This window comes from Eleutherodactylus coqui, chromosome 10, assembly GCF_035609145.1.
Source record: "Eleutherodactylus coqui strain aEleCoq1 chromosome 10, aEleCoq1.hap1, whole genome shotgun sequence".
NCBI lineage: Eukaryota > Metazoa > Chordata > Amphibia > Anura > Eleutherodactylidae > Eleutherodactylus > Eleutherodactylus coqui.
Window position 1 is genome coordinate 8,709,352 of NC_089846.1, and position 17,015 is coordinate 8,726,366.

General features: G+C 44.0%; 1 protein-coding gene across 2 annotated transcripts in view; it reads right to left on the reverse strand.

Moving 5' to 3' along the window:
- Positions 1-11,784, reverse strand: part of NTNG2 (netrin G2) — a 158,015-nt gene extending 146,231 nt beyond the window's left edge. Inside the window, exon 1 of one of the 2 annotated variants that reach the window (XM_066580181.1) lies at positions 11,648-11,784. The gene's annotated coding sequence lies outside the window, so the exon portion shown is untranslated. Of the gene's footprint in view, positions 1-5,323; positions 5,365-11,647 lie in introns of those variants that run through there. The other variant, XM_066580183.1, reaches the window with a different exon arrangement.
- Positions 11,785-17,015: the final 5,231 nt, after the last annotated feature.

Genomic DNA, 17,015 nt, shown 5'->3' on the forward strand with positions numbered 1-17,015 from the left:
GCACTGCACAGCTGCTGGTGGCCCGGCTCTACGGGCTGCAGATCTAGGCAAGTTATCCCACATCTGTAGGATGGATTAGCTGGGGCCGTGCTCCTGAATATACAGTCACATCTCCAACACACGGTCTCTTGCTCAGATCCATCAATGCGCCAGTTTGCACAGGGGTATAAAAATAGACGGCGCTTTATCTGAGACCAGAATAGAACATGTAACATGAAGCTGAAATCTCCTCCGATAAATAGATCCAAAGACTCAGAGACTTCATCATAAATAAAAAGAAGGGTGAGACAAAGCTAAGACTGAGGAGGCCATTAGCGAACACATGCAATCAATAGCAACAGCACAGAACACAAAGCAGCAAGGAACAAGCCCCAGACCCACGGGACCCCCGCGGCCTCCAGCTCTGATGTCCTATGTAGTATCAGATACAGTGGGGGATCTGGGAGACCCGGCTGGAGGCAGCAGAACAAACCAGGACCAGGTGGCTTCAGACATAGAGCAGAAATCCCATCCCCTCGTAGGCCATTCTGGGGTGTCTGACTGACCTTCAAGTTATAACTAATGAGTATATCTGAGAGCTGCTTCATGCGAACGTATGGTTACAGCGTATTATTTTTTGCTAATATACTGTACCAATCTGCCATAGGGTTCCATGTTGCCATTCACACATTACACGTGCAATAAAAATCGCAGCATGTTGTATCTTGGCTCGTGTGAAGCCCTGAGGGAAACATGGCGGTGCCAGGAAGTACAGCTTGTACACAACATGGGAAGGCCAACATTATCCAGAAGACTAGTAGATTAAAGGCCCATTTACACGGAACAATGAGCGCGCAGAATTCGCTCAAATGACAGTTTAAGCGACAGTTTTGAGCGATCATCTTTGCATAGCTCTAAGTAGCTAATTAGCAATTAAAGAGTTAATGCAGGCGGAGCGGGACTCACAGCAATAGCTCCAAGAACAATGCGGCTGTTTTGTATATGCAAACAGCTGCTTTGCTCGCAGCGCTTTCAGCTGGTGTCCCACTGAGAACTGCCACTGGGATAGCAGCTGAAAGAATGCTATCAGCACTGCCCGCTGAGATATCAGCGTGCGGCGCTGATAAGGCTCATCAAGCATTTCTAGTTTGCTAGAAATGAGCAATGAACGAACAGTGCGCGAACAGGGCATGATGGCCGTGTGTTTAAACGTTATGGTTTTCACTCAAAAGATGTTTTTTCAGCGAATGTTGAGCGATAATTGGTGTGTCTAAATGGGCCTTAAAACTTATGAGACATTAGATAGAAAGTTTTAAGGCGGCTTTTAGACGAGCCGATTCTCGTTTGAGCAAGCGAGTGATGTCATTGCTAGTTCGTTTGCACTCATTTAGCCGATTTAAACAGGCAGATACATTGTTGGCTCATTCAAACGAGCATGTATAAGTGAACAAGAAAGACTGAACGAGCGCTGCTTAAACCAAACAATTAGTGAACGAACCAACGATGCGCGATCATTGAACGATTCTCATTCATCGTTGGCTCGTGTTCAGACCGAATGATTATTCACTTTTGCTCGTTTTAATGCTAATCGTTCTGTCTAAAGGCACCTTGAAAGTCCTGAGTTACATCCTGTATTAGGGCTCATGCCCACGGGTGTTTGTGTAAAACAGACAGCTGGCAGAGCCCGTGTATGGCTGTGAGTGTACTGCGCATGCCCACGTATCACACATACACAGACATGCGCAGTGGGACTCTTTTTTTCCCCCTTTTTTAAAATCCTCCGCTCTGTTTCAGTGTGGGGATGCGTATGACATGTATTGCGTATGGACAGTACTTCATACACAGCATATACAAATGTATTCATGCACATGTGCATGGATCAATGAAAGTCCAGATCCACTGACAGACCCCTGTGATGGAGGAGAGAATATCGAGGATGACCTAGTGGTGAATATTTCATCTAGGATGCTCACTAGGATAGAGACAAATGTGTTTGGTTAAGGGCTAGGGATGAGCGAGTATACTCGCTAAGGCACTACTTGCTCGAGTAATGTGCCTTAGCCGAGTATCTCCCCGCTCGTCCCTAAAGATTCGGGGGCCAGCGCGGGGCGGGGAGCTGCGGGGGAGAGCGGGGAGGAACAGAGGGGAGATCTCTCTCTCCCTCTCTCCCGCCCGCTCTCCCCTGCTCCCCGCTGCGACTCACCTGTCAGCTGCGGCGGCCCCCGAATCTTTAGAGACGAGCAGGGAGATACTCGGCTAGGGCACATTACTCGAGCGAGTAGTGCCTTAGCGAGTATACTCGCTCATCCCTATTAAGGGCCTTTCTTTTTGCCCAGAGAATGCAATAGATTGGTTTCAGGTAGACCTGGACTTAAAAAAGTTCTTTAGGAGTCTGCGCCTTAAGGCGCATTTTTCTGCACGACCTGATGGTGGTGGGGCTGTTGCGCAGTAAACCTCCGTGGGGGTTTTACCCTCGGAGGATTGGACTGCACAACAAGAGTCGCTATCAGCCTCCTACAGATAATCATCCTGTTGAAACTTTTATCAGCTTAGTAGAAGAAGATGTGAGAAAACTGAGGACATGTAGCTCCAGAAATAAAATGAGATCTGGTAGTAATATGTCTAGAGCTGAAAGGGATGCAATTAGATCTTTATCTAATGATAGCAGCATAACGATACGGGCTGCAGATAAGGGAGGTGCGGTGGTAGTGATGAACACCGTGCAGCATGAACAAGAACTGCGGGGTAATTGGGAGAGGTGGAGATTTATGAGGAACTGGAAAGAAATCCAACTGCGACTTTTCAGAAAGAGTTGTGTGTTCTTTTCCATGAAGCCCTGGTCGATGGAGTCATTGGCCAAGCGCTTGTAAACTTTTTGGATATTCCATTTCCTAAGGTTCCGATAATCTATACCTTACCCAAAATACACAAAAATGTAAACAATCCGCACAGTCGTCCGATAGTTTCAGGCTGTGGTTCGCTCTTTTCAAATATTTCCAAGTTTCTAGACAGGGTCTTGTGTGAATTTGCTGTAAGTGCTGCCTCCTATATTAGGGACACTAGCCACTTCTTAGAGAAATTGAAGGTCACAGAGAATACCATACTCGTGACGTTTGGTGTAGTGGCGCTATATACCTCGATTAAGCATACCAAAGGTTTAGAAGCGGTTGGCCGATACTTGGAAAGATCAGATACATCTGCACGTTGTGTCGCTTTTGCCCTGTTGCCAATAACTATTTTGTTTTTGGAGGGGTGTACTACCGGCAGTGACAGGGCACCGCTATGGGGTCCCATGTGACCCCTACGTATGCCAACATTTATATGAGGGCCTTTGAAGAAGACTTCATCTATACCTCTAGGTATTGGTCGTCTGTAAAATCGTGGTGGCGATTTATAGACGATATCTTTGTGATATGGGAGGGCACTGTTGAGGAGCTTCAAGGTTTTCAGAAGGTTCTAAATTCAGTGTATCCTGAACTGCAGTTCACTCTTTCTTACTCACCTACTGGATGTTCAGTTGACTAGGACCATGGACGCCTTGATCACAGATATCTTTAGAAAGCCCACGGATCGCAATAATCTTTTGCGATACGAGAGCTTTCATCCTAGACCGATGATTGCTTCATTACCGGGGAGTCAGCTACTGAGAGTAAGAAGAATAGCAAATGAGGGGATTGTAGAGGAACGCCTTGAACAAATGTGTATGAGGTTTAGAAAGAGGGGCTATCCTGAATACAATGTGTGAAAAAGCAAAAGATGAAGTTAGAGGCGTTGAGAGAGGTGAACTATTTAATCCTAAAAACAGGACTAGGTCTGAGAGAATTCCGTGTGTGATGACTTACAGCAATATGAGTCAGAGAATAGCTGGCATAGTTAAAAGACGTTGGAACATAGTTCAAAGGGGTTGCAGGGAAGTACGAGAATTTATGTCGTTCCCGATCATGGCGTACAAGAGGGGAAGAAACTTGAAGGATGTTCTGGTCCATACTGTAGTGGAGGGAGAGAGAGGTCCTAGGCAGGGGATGTTGAAGCCCCAACGTAAGGGGAACTTCCCCCGCCTAGGATGTGCATGTTGTGGCAATTTGGTCAAAGGAAGTACATTTAGACACCCACTTACTGGAAAGGAGTTCCCAATAAGAGGGAGATTCACTTGTAATACCAGCTACGTAGCTGCACTTACTATTCTGCTGGTGGAGTCACTGTGTACATACATTACTTATCCTGTACTGATCCTGAGTTACATCCTGTATTATACTCCAGAGCTGCACTCACTATTCTGCTGGTGGAGTCACTGCGTACATACATTACTTATCCTATACTGATCCTGAGTTACATCCTGTATTATACTCCAGAGCTGCACTCACTATTCTGCTGGTGGAGTCACTGTGTACATACATTACTTATCCTGTACTGATCCCGAGTTACATCTTGTATTATACTCCAGAGCTGCACTCACTATTCTACTGGTGGAGTCACTGTGTACATACATTACTTATCCTGTACTGATCCTGAGTTACATCCTGTATTATACTCCAGAGCTGCACTCACTATTCTATTGGTGGAGTCACTGTGTACATACATTACTTATCCTGTACTGATCCGGAGTTACATCCTGTATTATACTCCAGAGCTGCACTCACTATTCTATTGGTGAAGTCACTGAGTACATACATTACTTATCCTGTACTGAACCTAAGTTACATCTTGTACCATACTCCAGAGCTACACTCACTATTCTGCTGGTGGAGTCACTGTGTACATATATTACTTATCCTGTACTGTTCCTGAGTTACATCCTGTATTATACTCCAGAGCTGCACTCACTATTCTGCTGATGGAGTCACTGTGTACATACATTACTTATCCTGTACTGCTCCTGAGTTACATCCTGTATTATACTCCAGAGCTGCACTCACTATTCTATTGGTGGAGTCACTGTGTACATACATTACTTATCCTGTACTGAACCTAAGTTACATCTTGTACCATACTCCAGAGCTACACTCACTATTCTGCTGGTGGAGTCACTGTGTACATATATTACTTATCCTGTACTGTTCCTGAGTTACATCCTGTATTATACTCCAGAGCTGCACTCACTATTCTGCTGATGGAGTCACTGTGTACATACATTACTTATCCTGTACTGATCCCGAGTTACATCCTGTACTATTCTCCAGAGCAGCACTCATTATTCCACCAGCAGAATTATGAGTTCAGCTCTGGAAAATAATACTAGATAATTAATGTGATAGACTTACAATGTAAGATCTATGTAGAATATTTTTAGATATAAACGTGATGGTGGACATGGCCTTTAAGATGCCGTCAGGGAGGAGCTTACCTTTAAGAGAAAGCACAACTACTACATTTCTGCTTAAGTTTGCGTCCTGTGTCCTTCACCCCTGCAGCACAGAGTGAAAATCCATCTCACACCTCTGCATTGGCTTAACCTTGCAGAAGTCTGCACTTAGCACTGCTTCGGAGGAGACTTCTTACTTTTGTGCTTGGGTCTGTGTAATGTGACCCCACAAGGTCAGAGTGGGGAGGAAGGCGCAGCTCATTCACAAGTCCTACCTCTGGAATCCAATACCGTAGGACAAGTACAGTAAAATCCCTATTTTTATACCAATGACAGAGAGCGGCTGCCGCAGAGCGATGATAGGAACCTCGCAGGGGCAGGAAAATCTATATTTTGATATATCAGTCACAGCAGTCACCTTTGAAGAACAATTGAATAATAAATGCTTTATATAGCATAATGACAGGCTGATGCAGCAGAACCGAGCGCGGCAACATAGGAGAGCTGTGTATGTCAGTTGGCATGTTGAAAGCATAATGTGGTCTTCCATAGTTCTGCAGATGAACCTGATTCATCACCTGTACTCAGGGGGTTATCACTGTGTTATCCGTAGTGTTACATAGGACTGCAGATCACATCTACTACATTATTTGTAATCAGGGGGTTATCACTGTGTTATCCGTGGTGTTACATAGGACTGCAGATCACATCTACTACATTATCTGTACTCAGGGGTTATCACTGTGTTATCTGTGGTGTTACATAGGACTGCTGCGTTGCTGCCCTCCGACTGCCTGGTTCAGCTGTTGTAGTTGATTGCAGTTACAAGCCTCCCTCTTTTACTTCCAGGGCCTGGGATTCTTGCTCGGTATTAGTGTATCTTGACTCCACCAGGAATTCCTGGTGGAGTCAAGATTGACAGTGTGGTAACGCCCCCTGATGCTGATTGGCTGGGGAGGTGTGTTGGCTGCAGGTCCTGCTAGGCCAGTTAAGTTATGTTGTGGCAGCAATCCAGGGCGGTCTTCAGCACAGTAACTTTGCGGCCCCCGCTGCAGATGAAAGCCCCTTCCCTTCCGCTGGGCGCTTCTACACAGAGCGGGGTGGCCATGAGGGAGCGGACAGTGCCGTAACACGGCTTTGGCAATGAAGCTGCTGCCTGCATCCCGCAGTTGTGTCTGACATAGCGGTCTGCTGCAGGGAGGACAGAGCAACGGTGTTCCAGTAAGCGGAGGCAGCGGCCGCACACAGCAGAATTACAGCGACAGCTGGGAGACCAGGGGACAGCCAGGGATATGCGGTAAGAGCGCTGCAGTAAAGCGTGGGCGGGGACCTATTACACATCTGGGCAGCAGCACCAGACACCCAAACGAGGAGGACAGCTGGTATGGCCGGGGGACAGGCGATGAGCTGTGGTAACAGCGGGGGTAACTTGCTGAGGGGTGGTTCGTCCATGCAGCGCTGGCGGCGGGTGTATAATTTTTTTTTATACTTCTTCTTTACTTAGCTTGCAGGACCTACCGGCAAGCAGCCAGTCCAGCCAATCAGGTACAGGGGGAGTCACCCCCTGTCAATCTTGGCTCCACCAGGGTAACCTGGTGGCGTCAAGATACACTAATACCCTCTTGCTCTCCCGTACCCAGGGGAGGGTGAGGTCCTGGACTATGGTTAGGCCTCCTGCACACAGGTGGGTCGGATTCAACATGTGGAATCCTGCAGCGGTATCTGCACGTACTTGCTTTCTTTTCTCTTCATCTTTACTGTGGATGGTCCGCCCGGCTCGCCGTCAGAGATGCACAGTACAGATTTTTTTTAAACTCCTGCTTTTCCTGACGCAGAATCCGCAACATTTCCGCAATGTCAATTGCAGAAGGGCCGCGGATCGGATGGCTTCCATTGACTGCAGGAAGAATCACTTTTCCATAGCATGCTATGGAAGGTATTTGCTGCGGAATCTGGAGGCAGATGCCCACTCCGGATACCGAAATGCAAATCCACCCATGTGTAGGCAGCCTTTGAGGGAAGCCTACTATCCCCACTCTGCGGAGCAGGCCAGTGGAGGATGGGAATGTAGTGCAACCGGCTACCGAGGAGAGACTGAGGAGATGTAGCCGGAGATGCAGTGATGTATCTCCTGCACCCCTCCTGGAAACCACCCAAGATGGCGGTACGCTAGCCAAGGTGAGGGATGGCGGCTCTCCGGGACTTTGGTTACTAGGTGTTCCAGAGATGGTCCCTCTTGAGCCATGCCAGATGCTTCCCAGAAGGGCCCTGTGGTCGGCCTGGGGAAGGAGAGTTGCCCGGCATTGGGTGATCCCAAGCGTTCCACAAAAGTGTAGAAAAAGGTGGTTGGTCATCCGGCATCAGGTGGCCCCCAGAAGTGCCCTGTGGTGTGCCCAAAGAAGGCAGGTTTGCAAAACTTGAAAGATGTCGGGGTTGGTCTGGCATTAAGAGCCCCCTTAAAATCCCCAGTGGTGGGTAGTGGAATTGTAAATATGGTCTGAAGGCAGTTCTGTGGATGCGGCTGAAGGGTACGTTTCTCATCAGAGTATTTGTGAAATTTCCCACTGGAATTCTTTCAATGGGATTGCACTGGGTATGATGGCGGGGCTCAAGGCCGTCTTGTATGTGCGTCTGGAAGTACCGTTTCCCACGTTACTAAAGAGGGTGGTGGGCTGCGGCTGGTGGAGGCTATCTTTAAGAAGCCATCTCTGGGTTGCTCCCCTGCAGGAGTGGGGGGAGGTGCCAGGGGCCTCCAAGTGCCTTTTAGGTTCGAGGAAACACAAGCATTTGGTCTTGACTGGGGTTACCCATGAGGAGGTCTCCAGAGTGAAATCCTTGCTCCAGAGATGTCAGTATGATAGAAACGCATCTTTGGTTCTTGAGAGAGATTTTTGGAAATACCACTTGCCGACCCCTACAAGAACTGTAAGATGTCAACGAGTTATAAATTGGTCACCGGTCTGTTAGACCGTACGGGCTACATGAAAAGGTTCAGATCAGGGATCCTGGAGGTCGCCAGATCCTTCTACTCACATCTCTTGGGTAGGAGGGAACTTAATTGGGACAGAATCTCGGCTTTCCTGGCGGAAACCATTCCTGAACCAGGAGTAGACCTCTCTCTTGATATTTTGACAGAAGCAATTATGGAAGAGGAAGTTGGACTGGCGATTGATGGGCTTTACTCCAAAAAATCACCAGGTCCAGATGGCTTAACATCTGAGTTTTATAAAGTCTTTATGGAAGGTTTGGTTCCCCACTTGCCACAGGTTTTTAATGAATATCTGTCTGAGGGAATAGGTTGAACCCAGTCAGGAGGGAGGTTACTTACTATACAAGGAGGCTAGTTGGGTTGTGTATGGTTAACCCAAAGCTATTCCTTGTTAATAATGCAAACCTCTGGAAAGAGAGCGCTCCTCTGTGGGTATCCTCCTGTAAGGGATGGTTTTGGCCTTGCTTCCAGGTATGGGAGACAGGGGAGCGAGTGAAGGATTTTTTTGTACACCGCATGGACGCCTTCTGGCTTACCTTGCATCGGTTCTGAAAGGTTTTTTTAACAAGGATTTTTTATTGAGAATTTTCAATATATTAACGAGTAAAGAATCCATCAATAAAAGAAGATATACAGACATATCATGGTTGAGTAAATATAAAACAATATGCAATCTCGCTAGGCTCATTCTAGCCAAATAATAGCCTTCTGGTTTAGCCAGAATTTTCTTGCTTTTCAATGTTGCTTTTCTCGTAGGTAAGGTTCATTGATATCAATGGCCTGGCCAGGGCCCAATAACAGTACAAGAGGGAAAAGGAAGGGAAAGGGTAGGGTGTCCTAAGTTATGGGTTCTTCCCTCATGGGGCTGCGACCCAGAGGGAAAGGGAAGCTGCAAGGCTATGTTTTTGGTCGGTTCAGAAGGTTTTATGTCAATGGGGGAAGTCAGGACACTGGCTAAGCGGGTGCTTGACTAAAGGGTTTTGCCAACTTGCTTTCAGAATCCATTGGCCCTCAGAGACTGCACAAGTCAGGATTTGAGGGTAGATTTGTTTCTTTCAAATTCAGTAAGAATCCCCTTGAAGTATTGGGACTTGACCTGGCTCTGCTTCCATAGTAAGCTATATGTAGGGGACAACTTGAAGAAAACTGAGGAAAGGTGTTGTCCCCCGGAGGTGTGTGGCAACACTCTAGAGAGCATGGACCACTTCCAGCTTCATTGTTCCTTTAATATAGAGGTGTACAAGAGGGTTAGGGCTTCCATCGGCTAGCTGATCTTACCAATGCTGAGTGGTAACGGCAAGGTAAGTAGGAACATTCTCGGTGACCTCGTGAAGGTGCATTTTCTGAAGTTTGAAAGGTTGGGTGAGCCTTGAGTATAGTGGGCAGGGTTGGTCCTTTGGCTAGGTGGAAACAGCGGGGAAAACCTGAAGGCACGTCACGGGTGGCTCTACCATCTCCTCCTGGTGCATCCAAAACTCTGCCGACCCAGCCGCCTACAGGGCTCGGTAATAGCAACTGTGCTAAATGAATTTATTACTTATCTGTCCACGTGACGCCAGTGCCTCTTCCAAGTAATCGAACACCCGGACCAAATAACAGAGGTCCACAGTCAAAGAAGTAGTTTCAAACTGGAGGCACATGGTTTTCCTTTACTCACAATTTTAACTTTGATTTTCCAGGGATAAAGTATTACAATAGTTTTAGGCCTAACAGTTCAGGCACCCCTGGGGGCATGTACTTCTGACACGTAGGGGAACACACATGATGCCTTTTAATTCACTTGTTACAACCTTTTCTCTCCCTGGTTCAGTAGCGCTCAACCATCTGGTTGCTTATTCCCAACTCGTACTCTGGATTGCAGTAGTTAAGCAGGGAAGATATGCAATCACTCCTATGACAGGATCTGAACCCTGTGCTCCAGTCCTTGGTGGGGATGTATCCCATGACAGATGGGATAGGCTCGAGGTTATGCTCAGGCGGAAGCATCAGAGCTTCAGCCTCCTGCTCCTACGTCCTCCTCCACCGACTACATTTTCTACACTCCTCTCTTCCTGCAAAACTCCGCCCCCAACGTTCCTAACCAACCAAACACGTTAGGTAGGAAAACAAACACACCACTAAGATGGGTAACACCAACACAGCACACAGAAAGACACAAATACACATACAGTGACACAAAGACAATCCACATGAGGCAGGCAAACGTCACAGAGGGGTACCCTAACTCTGGGCCACTACATGAGCAGCCTTCCTTTGGAAGGGTTTTTGCTTTGAGGTTCCCTAACTCGGAGAACTCTTTTCTGGTGGGGGGCTGGGGTCTTTCACCCTAGCTTTTTGTTTTGTTTTTAAGCTAAAAATTGAATAAAAGTCTTATGGGACCCGAACCAGGAGGGCAGGGGGTATTGGTGGTGTTTTGTCATTAGTTCTGTGAATCATTTCTATTTATTTAGGCTGTGGGTTACTGTGCATTATATGTTTTTTTGTGGGTGGTATTATGTATTATGTCTTCGTGGGTGGTTAGTATTATTATGTTATGTGGGTGGGTGTAGAATTCAAAAAATTAATAAATAAAAATCTGTTTTTGTATTTTATTCGTATGTTTACAAGTATGATTATTGGTGTTGGCGGTGGACCGGGGGAGGGTAGAGGGTAATGCGTATGTAAAAAAAAAATATTTTTTTACTAATGTTTTTTTTCTCCTTTTTTTAATAGGTTGGAGTATGCAGCATTATGGGATAGGTTTTCTCCATTTTTTTAAGTATATTTTGTATTTTGTGTAACTTTTGCTGTATAAACTAGACATGTGTGATCGGGGATGCGGCCGGACCGGTTTTCTTTCTCTTTCGTTTGTATGTATCTATGCTTTTTGGCCATTGTATTTTGGCCATGTTTCTGTGACTTTGCTATCTTTTGTTATTATCCCATTATGTTTTTTTTTTAACTTTTATAACAAAAAGATCGGACTGCGGGTACATGGCACAGACACGGCACTACTCATGCGAAGTACATGAAGAGGACTGTTAAGTTCCTGGTTTGTTATATTTTTCCCTCTTAATGGGAATGAAGAATTCATAGTGAGGAAAACAATTGTCCTGGAGGAGTTACACTCATAATGGGTTAATAGTCAGAATAATACATCCCATACGCATGGGCTCACTGCTATCTCTTCTCAGCATAGATGTCCTGTACCAGTCTTTGGTTTACTGGTGCTATTCTACTTATGAATCTGTTCATCCTGAGCTTCCTTATTCATGAATGGAATGCCATAAGTACAGTAAAAACTGACACCAAAGAGATGTGACAACACAGATTTCTTGCTAGCAAGGATATGTGGGCCCTACTGATGAATGTCTCCTTTAAGACAATATATGACCTACCTTAGCCTGCAATGTCCAGTTCATGGTCCTCTGCTGTCCAGGTTCTTGTTACCCCGCAGCAGCTTCGGAGGAGGAGTTAAAGTTATTTTTGCTTGTCGGAAAGGATCTAAATATTGAATTTCTAATGGGAGTGCAAAGGTTTTAATGCAGCGTGGGGCGGGCGAGAAAGTCCGGTTATTGCTTCATCTCTCAGGGGGTCTGAGGAAGAGAAAACAAACAGGAAGACACGTCATTGTAACAGATCAACACACGGCTCTGGAAAAATGATCACTTTATCTGGAGGGTAATAAGGGACAGCGGTGGCCTTCGGGGCCACGTATATAGCACGTAGCGGCGGCAGCGACAAATACACAACCGCACTGGAAAAGATACTGCCGCAATTACTGACATGATCACCAAATGTACCAGCCAGAGACTAGAAGGAATAAGAACTGGAGGACACTGGCCCAAGGCTCCATGGGTAATAAAGACATAGGAGCATTTAACCCCCAGCCCCTATATACACAGAGCAAAGCATCATGGGTAACTGCACCAAACCTAGCATTATACTATAGTGATATGGACCATGCTGGTACAACCTGGGCATCTTTCGTATGTCCTTATATACAGTTCCAGGAAAAAGTAAGTGAACCCTCTGGAATTTCCTTGGATTTCTATAATGATTAGAAATAAAATGCAGTTTGATTGTCTCTATGTAACAACTACAAGCACAATGTAACTAATAGCACACAGACAGCTCGTACACCGTGAAATCACAGGAATGAAGATTTGCCGCGATCACGCACCGATCTTAATTGAGACATTTCCTGCCATTCACATGGGCGACTGCTGCGTATCGGCAAAAAGATACGCTGCAACGCGGAAATTCCTTGGTCGACATAAATCCTCCTACTAATGCTTAAATAGAACCACTGTTTTCTCTTCCCAGCGTTGGACGCTGCTAAACTCCCTCTCACTTTTTTCCAGCTTCCATAGATGTCTATGGGAGCTTCCTGCATATTTTGGTAGAAGATAGGGCAAGATCTATGTTTTGACGCGGCGTATAAAATCGGCGACTAAAAATGGTCGCCGTTGTGCTATTTTTCCTGCCCCAATTTTTTTTACACGTTCCAAAAAACGATCATCTGAATGAATACACTGGATCCAATGCTTCGGATGATCGCGATTTTTGGGCAATTTTTTTGACACAGCTTAAATACCTGCATATATACGGTCATGTGAATAGGGCATTAAGGCTGATTTACACGCAATGATTATCGCTCAAAATTTGTCCAAACGACAGCTTTTGAGCGATAGCTGTTGCATGTAAATGTGCGCCCATTGTCCGCTCTTCGTCCATCGCTGAGTTCAGCTCAGCATGAAATCCATCATCCCTGATAAGAGGGACGGCATGCTGTGTTCTCCGCAGGCAGCGCTGATAGCATTGTATGCGGCCTGCTGCCCGTAACAGAACAAAAGTGATGTATTTAGAGAATAGACCACCAGCTGTTCTCTATATACATGCAAATGAAGCTAGTTAGCTACTAATGGCCTGATTAGCCCAATAGTACCTAATGCAAACTGTCGGTTTCTGGCGAATTTTGAGCGATCATCTTTGTGTGTAAATAGACCTTTACAGAGCACATTGAGTAATCATCCACAGTGCAGGGAGAAAAAGTAAGTGAACCTATGTGTTAATTACGTCTTCAAGAGCTAATTGGCAAAAGGTGTTCCAGTTAGGCTAATTTCACATGGGCGAGTGCATTATTGGGCTGTGAATTCATGGCCCAATATTGCGCTCCCCAACATGCGATTTCCCCACGGATGCGGGGTGTTTTTATCTCAAAACTGCCTCGCATCACTTCAGGGAAGTAGTTTCATCGCGGCTTGCCCGCAACGGCTTCTCCGCAGCACGTGGCCTGATTTTCGCGAGTCTCATCTACTTTCCTGCTTTATCCCGAGATGAAGATTTTCGGCAAACTGAAATCAAATAAATGAAAAAAACGGCGGCATGTCAGCATCATGCTGTCAGTCCACCACCAGGGCTGACATGCCGCCATTTTTTTCATTTATTTGATTTCAGTTTCTTTTATGAATGCTCTGACATAGTGACCACCTTATTGAGGGACTAGTATAGGTCTTAGAATCTTTGACCACTCCATTGAGGGACTATGATAGGTCTTAGAAATTGTTCTAAGGGTCCGAGCTATATTTATGTAAACAACTGAGTCTTTTTAGACTGATATCTAGACAGCAGTATTTGGAGGAGCTGTGGATATGCTATCTGGTTATCCTTGTACCCGATTGCTAAAAATCCTGCTATCTGGGTACATCTTGATCTAACGGCAAAAAATTCTTTTTCTGCACTCGGGATTATTATCCCTGTGAAACTGCATCTAAATAGGGTAGAAATGCTTCTGACCCGTATCCCATTCCTACTCCCACCATCGTAGGAACTGGGCCTTGGTAGATCTGTCAGTCCGTATATATTTTATCTGGTGACAACTATCTATGTAATGGAATGGTTGTCATCAATTGAAATGACAGTTCTACACTAATTGACTCCTCTATATCCAATGTGTCACTTACCTGGGCAATCTTGGATATTTTGAGGCTTCAACAAAATTTTTATCTTTCTGAACCACTATCCAACATTTGACTGGTAGTCATCAACACCAGTACGCTATTGACACTTGCGTATCGAAACCCCTGATGAACCCACGTAGTGGGAGAAACGCGTTGGGTTACGCTCGTAATTTTTAGTCGTCCGGCATATATTATTCCTCGATTTGAACGACGCATGTACCATTAACTTGACCACTGAGTCGAAGCTGGGTCACGTTCATAAACATCTAGTTGTCGGACGTATGTTATTTGTCATTCCTTGACGAGAATGACTTATACGCAATAGACCTTGACAATTCGGTCAAACTCTCTACATAGACCGAGTACACTAAAACCGCTGAGTAACAACTTCACTCAGACTGATTGGTCTATTTTTTTGTCTACGGACAGTGGTATAAGTTTTATTTACCAGTTCCATTGGTTTCACTGGATCTATATTTATGTGTGTATGTTCTTCTTTTTAGTTATTGTCTTAATAAAAGTTATATTTTATATTCTTGAGTTTAGGGTCCACATAGTCAGTTTTCTCTAAAAAATAGCTGGACTTAACTGCCTCTGTTAAAGTGATACGCGCATCAAAGCATCAGTTTAGTACCTGAGAACATGACTTGCTCTATATCTTGATCCTCTTATAAAGCATATTTAGGAATGTCTAACGCACCGAATCAGAGCATAGCGCAGGCCATCTGGATCTATAATTAACTACCACTCATGTGTTTAAGGACCGGATAACAACCTCCTGCTACATTTATAGAAGACACCTATAGTTAGGTAATTAACGGCATTTATGTCTGCAGCTCAGAGCCCGAAGCAGACAGACCAACGAGGTGTGTGCGAGGTCCGGAATAATCTGCTACGGTACTATAAGAGCGAGACCTGATGTATACCGGATTCAATAAGACATGTGCTCTAATGACATTTACTATGGTGTCGCCTCCTCTTATTGTAGGAGGCGGTATTATAGTAGTTATATTCTTGTACATAGGGGGCAGTATTATAGTAGTTATATTCTTCTACATAGGGAGGCAGTATTATAGTAGTTATATTCTTGTACATAGGGGGCAGTATTATAGTAGTTATATTCTTGTACATAGGGGGCAGTATTATAGTAGTTATATTCCTGTACATAGGGGGCAGTATTATAGTAGCTATATTCTTGTACATAGGGGCAGTATTATAGTAGTTATATTCTTGTACATAGGATCAGTATTATAGTAGTTATATTCTGGTACATAGGGAGCAGTATTATAGTAGTTATATTCTTGTACATAGGGGGCAGTATTATAGTAGTTATATTCTTGTACATAGGGGGCAGTATTATAGTAGTTATATTCTTGTACATAGGGGGCAGTATTATAGTAGTTATTTTCTTGTACATAGGGGGCAGTATTATAGTAGTTATATTCTTGTACATAGAGGGCAGTATTATAGTAGTTATATTCTTGTGCATAGGGGGCAGTATTATAGTAGTTATATTCTTGTACAGAGGAGGCAGTATTATAGTAGTTATATTCTTGTACATAGGAGCAGTATTATAGTAGTTATATTCTTGTACATAGGGGGCAGTATTATAGTAGCTATATTCTTGTACGGAGGAGGCAGTATTATAGTAGTTATATTCTTGTACATAGGGAGCAGTATTATAGTAGTTATATCCTTGTACATAGGGGACAGTATTATAGTAGTTATATTCTTGTACATAGGAGGCACTATTATAGTAGTTATATTCTTGTATATAGGAGGAGTATTATAGTAGTTATATTCTTGTACATAGGGGGCAGTATTATAGTAGTTATATTCTTGTATATAGGAGGAGTATTATAGTAGTTATATTCTTGTACATAGGGGGCAGTATTATAGTAGTTATATTCTTGTATATAGGAGGAGTATTATAGTAGTTATATTCTTGTACATAGGGGCAGTATTATAGTAGTTATATTCTTGTATATAGGAGGAGTATTATAGTAGTTATATTCTTGTACATAGGGGGCAGTATTATAGTAGTTATATTCTTGTATATAGGAGGAGTATTATAGTAGTTATATTCTTGTACGTAGGGGGCAGTATTATAGTAGTTATATTCTTGTACATAGGGGGCAGTATTATAGTAGTTATATTCTTGTACATAGGGGCAGTATTATAGTAGTTATATTCTTGTACATAGGATCAGTATTATAGTAGTTATATTCTGGTACATAGGGAGCAGTATTATAGTAGTTATATTCTTGTACATAGGGGGCAGTATTATAGTAGTTATATTCTTGTACATAGGGGGCAGTATTATAGTAGTTATATTCTTGTATATAGGAGCAGTATTATAGTAGTTATATTCTTGTACATAGGGGGCAGTATTATAGTGGCTATATTCTTGTACGGAGGAGGCAGTATTATAGTAGTTATATTCTTGTACATAGGGAGCAGTATTATAGTAGTTATATCCTTGTACATAGGGGACAGTATTATAGTAGCTATATTCTTGTACGGAGGAGGCAGTATTATAGTAGTTATATTCTTGTACATAGGGAGCAGTATTATAGTAGTTATATCCTTGTACATAGGGGACAGTATTATAGTAGTTATATTCTTGTACATAGCGGGCAGTATTATAGTAGTTATATTCTTGTATATAGGAGGAGTATTATAGTAGTTATATTCTTGTACATAGGGGACAGTATTATAGTAGTTATATTCTTGTACATAGGGGGCAGTATTATAGTAGTTATATTCTTGTATATAGGAGGAGTATTATAGTAGTTATATTCTT